The sequence below is a fragment of the Limulus polyphemus genome, unplaced genomic scaffold (assembly GCF_000517525.1).
Source record: "Limulus polyphemus unplaced genomic scaffold, Limulus_polyphemus-2.1.2 Scaffold572, whole genome shotgun sequence".
In the NCBI taxonomy this organism is placed as follows: domain Eukaryota; kingdom Metazoa; phylum Arthropoda; class Merostomata; order Xiphosura; family Limulidae; genus Limulus; species Limulus polyphemus.
In genome coordinates this window covers 299,468-305,879 of record NW_013666182.1, presented here as the reverse complement: position 1 = coordinate 305,879, position 6,412 = coordinate 299,468, and the positions used below count along the sequence as shown (strand labels likewise).

The following is a 6,412-nucleotide window of genomic DNA, read 5'->3' as shown; positions in this document are numbered from 1 at the left end:
TCCCCATAGAACTTTTTGTCCATTCACAGACATTATTCACTCCTCGTGCTTCCCGTCGGATTCACTTCAATTTTCGTTCTGCCGATTGGAAATCTTATGCTTCACACATTGTTAGTGCCATACCAGATATGGTTCGACCTCTTACTACGTCAGTAGATGTTGACTCATTCGCCACCTTTTTCACCACTCTTCTCTTTGATGCCAGCACTTTACACATACTGACTTCTTCTTCAGCTCTCCATAAACCAGCCTTACCCCGAAGTGCTGTATATCTGTTACACCACTCTCCCACTTTCTTGCGTGAATACCGTCGGTCTCAGGATCTTTTGTTGCTGCAACGATCCTGGGGTCTTCAACATGCTGCCCATAATTTTGTTCGGACAGTCCGACATCAGCAGTGACATCAGGCCTGTAACAAACTCAGTCATTCCTCTTCTTCCTTGCAATTCTGGAACCGTTTTAAGCTCCTCACGGTCAACGATGCTCTCTCTCCTATTCTATTCTTGTTGATGGTGCTGCACCTTCTACATCTTTGGACAAGGCCAACCATTTTGCTACTTTTCATGAACAGAACTTTCAGGTACCGGAATGTCATATTCTTGACTGCAGTGACACTACAACCATCGTGAACTCAACCATTGCCTCCATCGTTGACCTTACTCCAAGTTCTTCCCATGTTGTTGACAATGATTTCTTACATGCTCCCATTACTGCAGCTGATGTCCGGCGGGTGCTGAAGAACAGACGTAACTCTGCCCCTGGTCCTGATGGCATCACTTACTGCCAACTCCGTCATGCTCCTATGCAATTCCTTCAACTTCTTGCATTGTTCTACACCTTTCTTCTTTCCTCAGGATTTTTTCCTGGTTCCTGGAAGTTATCCACTATTCTGCTTCCTCTGAAACCGTGTAAACCTGCCTCTGAAGTTAATTCTTATCATCCTATCAGCCTGACTAGTGTTTTCAGAAAAAGCTTTGAATGCATCCTTGTTGCCCGTCTTCATCAATTCATTGCTGCTCACAATCTGCTGCCACATACATAGGTGGGATTTCAAACATACCTGTCTACCTTGGATCAACTTCTCAAATTGTCTGACTCACTTTCTAATCATTTCAACACTCGAAGACCCTCCTGCATGCTCCTGTTTGATTTCCGGCGTGCTTTTGACTCAGTTGGGCATCAAGGTTTATGCCACAAACTGCATATGTATTACCCTTTCCTATTCCCTATATTCGTCTCATCTCCTCTTTTCTACACAGGCGGCGTGCCGCGATTTCGATTGATGGGTTTCTCTTTCACACTATCTGCTGGAGTCCCACAACGTTCTGTGTTGTCTCCCCTTCTGTACATTCACTATGTTGCTGATATGCCTTGTCCCCAGCCTCCTCTTCAGTTATTTCAATATGCTGATGACACAGCTTTGGTAGCCCATTGTTCCACGATGTCCACACTGAACAAGCTACTCCAGGCTGTTGTAAATGAACTTTTTGATGTATTGATGTCGCTGCTGGCGTCTATCCCTCAATGTCCCTAAGACACGAGCTATTCTTTCTGGTCCATCACATCGTAAGTTTAGCCCTTCCCACGACCGGTCTCTGTTTGATGTCCAAGTCGACAATGTCCCTATCCCCCTTTCCGACTACGTGACCTATCTTGGCATTGTCTTACTTGGAAGCCACATTTATCTGCCCTTTCTGCTAAGGTTTCTCGTCGTCTTCATCTCCTCCGTTCTCTCACTGGTACCTTCTGGAACCTGAACCCTCCACTTCTGCAATACACATACAATACATTCATCAGACTCTATTTGATCTATGGACATACAGCTTGGATATCAGCTTCTCTGGCCTTCTGCTCTCGTCTCCAGATTTTGAAGCGCCATGCCCTCTGTGTTACTTTTGGTGTCAAACCCCCAAGTCCCACTTCCGAACTCTATCGCCATATCAACTTTCGTCATATTTTGTTACACCTTCGAAAGCTTCGCACTCGCTATGTAAATAAATGTTTTCGTGACCACAATCTCATCTTCTCCGATGTTCTCGCCACCACTGTACACACTTCAAAAAGCATTTTGGCACCAGCTGATCACCTACTGAACCTCTATGTTATGTCTTTCCCAGCTGACAATCCTGACCGCATGGCCGACGAGAGGGCATAACCCTCTACCGGATCACCGCCTCCCCCCCGGGATCCGAATGAAATAACGCATATGTTGTTGTAAAAAAACTAAAACAATAAAAAAGATTGTATTTTAAAATCTACTACAACTGCATTAAAGAATAATCTGACAAGATTAAAAGACACTTAAATACAATTAATGTTAGAATCACTTACAGACTGCGCATAATTTTAAGCCATATCTTAAGTCCATCTAATAAAGCCCATCCAACCTCAAAACTGAATTAATAGTGTATAAAGAATTCCTTGTGAAATATCTCTGTGAAACGGGCTGAACAATAAATACACGCATTAGAGAACGTCAAAATTATATTCTGTCGGATCGACGTCTCAGACTTCGCACATCATATTCTTACACACAATCACATTCGAGATTGAACAAAAATAGCTTAGCCCAATAAGAAATTTCAACGCATGTTTCAGGAGTCATGGTATCATAGGTGACAAAACTCACTTTAACGTAGGTACCAGTGTAATTGTACCACAAGAATATCACGTGCTACTACCATGTCACACCAAACACGCTCGCCGCGTTGACTAGCTGCTTTCCCTTTAGTGTATCACTTATTAAATTAGGGACGGTTAGCGCAAATAACCCTCGTGTATTTTTGCGCGAAATTGAAACCAAGCTATTTTTAGTGGAACGTGGTTTACTAATGCTACTGTTGTTATCAGAAATCTCGGAATACTATCTCGTTTTTCGTCCTAGCTTTGTAAGAAATATTTTAAGAGATTCCTAAACACAGAATAGCTGAATCATAAATCTAATGTTATTAGTGATTATTGATCACAGAACTGCTTAATCGCAACTCATGGCCATCATCGGAAAACAAAACGGATAAGACATGTTGCTCGGAGAATATCCGTGGTTGCTTCTTCAAAATAACAAGAACATAAAGCTTTGCTAGGATTGGAAGTAACTCGGCTGTTAGTATATCCTGTTCCACTACCGCCCCGGAATGTAACTGCATCTACTCCCCCTTGGGCCATTATTAGTCTCAAAGGTTTCGTCTCGTTTCTTGCAACGACAACTGTTTTGCATGATTCACTGGAATCTTGGAACTAATCTACAAGTTAAGGTAAAGATACCGATTTTTTTATTTTGGGTATAGATTAATGTAGTATTTGGTAGAATGCCATATTTGGTTTCTTAGTTTAGTAAGATAAGTTATTTAATTAACCGATTTATCTTTGTTGTTGTTGTTAATATACGCAACAGGCGGAAACAATCAGCCTTGTGCACTGTTGATCTTGTTCAGTAGGGGCGTGTGCCACATTCGGGTACTTTTTGTTTTTCTCGCAGGAAAATTGTCACAGTTTTGGCTATGAAAAAAAAGTCACAACTTTTTAAATACACAAACACAATGTAAAGTAATACAACAAAAACATTTTTAAATTAATTAATTATTGCAATAATAGCATGATGCATGATATGTAAGATTATATAAAAAGTACATGACATACACACATTGATAACCTAACTTACATAACATTAAATGTATATTTAATGATACAAACTGTGTTAACTTGACAAGTATTTGTATATAATGCAGAGTGTTACGTGTACTTTTCAGACACGTATGAGATCAATCATTATATGTATGAGTGGGATAATTCAATAATTTAACTTCTATGAACTTAAAAAATTCTAAGCATAAATTTTCAAATTGTGACTTTTTTCCCTACAATATTTCTCGCTGCCGTTGTGACTACAGTACTAATTCACGTACTTTCTCTGTCTAGTAGCATCGCAATATTTGTGTTTAGAAATACATGAACGTTAAATTCTCCCCACTTTTAAATGAAACAACCAAAGACGTGTTAGCGTCTGCGCTCTTAGAATTTGACGGTATTATTTTTTTATATATTCTTTCGGTCTTGAATAAATAGCTCAAAGAACAGACTGAATTCAAACTTGTATTTCTATTAAATAGAAGCGCACTACAGCGTTCTGTTCACTCGTCAGTTCACTTATTGTTTCGTTTGATAAGATAATGATTAATTTTTACTTTGTTTAACATTGTATTCAGTCTCTTTCTTTAACTCAGTCAAGTAAAAATTTCAGTTTAACTCCGTGATACCTATCCTGACTACACCTCCTATTGGTTGTTGTTACAACCCTAAACGCAAATCGGTGAACCTGACAATACTTTATTACGATGGTAACCGGCAAGAAGCTTGGTTGTTCACTATGCTCACCCATACAAAAAATTTTGAAACATTTCACTGCTGCAGTTCTCATCATTATATAACGACTTTTGACCGAGAGATAAGAAAAGAATGATTCACATATCCACATTCAACATGTGTTATTCAAACATAAAACCCAACGGTAATATCACAAATTTACTGTACTGTTTTAACCAATAACACACTGACTTAATTGCCAAGTGCTTCGCCTCTCGTTACTCTGTATATAGTTTACTACCAATAATTTAATATTTGTGTTATTATACAACACGAGACTCCTTTTCAATGATATTAAGAATGTTTGTTTTGTTTCCCAAAATAAAAATCAAATACAGAAACTGTATTATAAACATTCTAAAACTAATCAAAATTACTATAAATATGCTCTTTTTTCTTTGTATAAAACACTAACAATCGTTTGTTTTACAACAATTTAGTTATTTAATTCAAAGACTTCTGATGCACTGCTTTAATTCAAACTTTTATTTTAAATATATCATGTTAATTTAATGTATGTTGCCCAGTTACTAAGTAAATAGCGCGGGTTCGAATCTCCGTCCCACCAAACATGCTCGCCCTTTCAGCCGTGGGGGCGTTATAATGACGGGCAATCCCACTATTTGTTGGTAAAGAAGTAGTCCAAGAGTTGGCGGTGATGACTAGCTGCCTTCACGCTGCTAAATTAGGGACGGCTATCTCAGATAGCCCTCGTGCAGCTTTGCGCGAAATTAAAAAATAAACAAATTAGTAAATAGCGTTGGCGCCATCTATGAATATATTTATAAATAAAACATACCAACAAATTACATATACTCAGTTATTATAAACTATTGCTTCTGAAGATTATTACAAGAGTACATAAAGAGTCTTAAACTACTAAGTATCTTTGTTTCGTAGGACAAGGTGTGCTAATAGAAAACATGTCTTCCAAAAACCCATTTAACATTAAAGTCGACCCAACCAGAGAAGTAGCTCCAGTAAACAGGAAGGACAGGAAACCACTACCTAGTTCTGGCTCTAAACCTACGCAAGCTCCAAAAGTTAATAATCCTCCAAAATTACCTGAACCGTCTCCTCAATCCACCCCCTCGCCACTGACCTTCAAAAAATAATCCCAATAGTGTGAGTATGTTTACTTTTTTTAACTTAAGTAACGTGTTATGGATTTTACGCAAGACTACACAATGGGTTATTGAAACCCGGAATCAAAACCCGAACTTTATCGTTTTAGGTCTGCAAACGTACCGATGATACATCGACTGATATTAAGTAAGATAAGTTATAGAATACATTTAGCGTGTCCAACTTTGTGACGTTAAGTCTGTACCAAACTCATTAGACCTTTATATGAGTTTCTACGGGGGTGTAAATAAAATACTTTCTTTTTAATTCCTATGTTCTCCATCAGGATAAACAAAACTTGTATAATTGAAAACGTATTCCTGGCTGTAATTTAAATACTGTTTCTGTTATTTCGCACAGGTGTGGGAAACTCCAGTTTAAATCAGCCGAAAATCTGTGTATCCGGAACAACGAATCTACTAACTTCATGAAAAACCACTTATCCTGAAATAAGAAATCCAGTTTTTACAAGCTTTTTGGAGGACATAAGTTTTATAGTGTTTTCTGTTGGATATATTAAAGTATTTCATGAGCACATATATATATATATACACACTATATTTTCTTCATTTCATTCATATTAGTTTTTCGTAAGCGTTGTATCTTAATAAATCTAGAAATTATTATTCCTTCAATGACTCCTATCGGTTATTTTCCTGTAATTCTTTCAATGACTCCTAGGCCCGGCATGGCCAGGTAGTTAGGGCGCTCGACTCGCAATTTGAGGGTCGTGGGTTCGAATCCCTGTCCCACCAAACATGTTCGTCCTTTCAGCCGTGGCGGGCGTTATAATGTGACGGTCAATCCCACTATTCGTTGGTAAAAGAGTAGCCCAAAAGTTGGTAATTGGTGATGACTAGCTGCCTTCCCTGTAGTCTTCCACTGCTAAATTAGGGACGGCTAGTGCAGATAGACCTCGTGTAGC

General features: G+C 38.6%; 1 long non-coding RNA gene across 1 annotated transcript; it reads left to right on the top strand.

Moving 5' to 3' along the window:
* The first annotated feature begins 2,687 nt into the window (after positions 1-2,687).
* LOC106459189 lies at positions 2,688-6,117 on the top strand. Its single transcript, XR_001290812.2, has 3 exons — positions 2,688-3,254; positions 5,263-5,487; positions 5,848-6,117. It is a non-coding gene; the product is annotated as an uncharacterized LOC106459189 (long non-coding RNA).
* Positions 6,118-6,412: the final 295 nt, after the last annotated feature.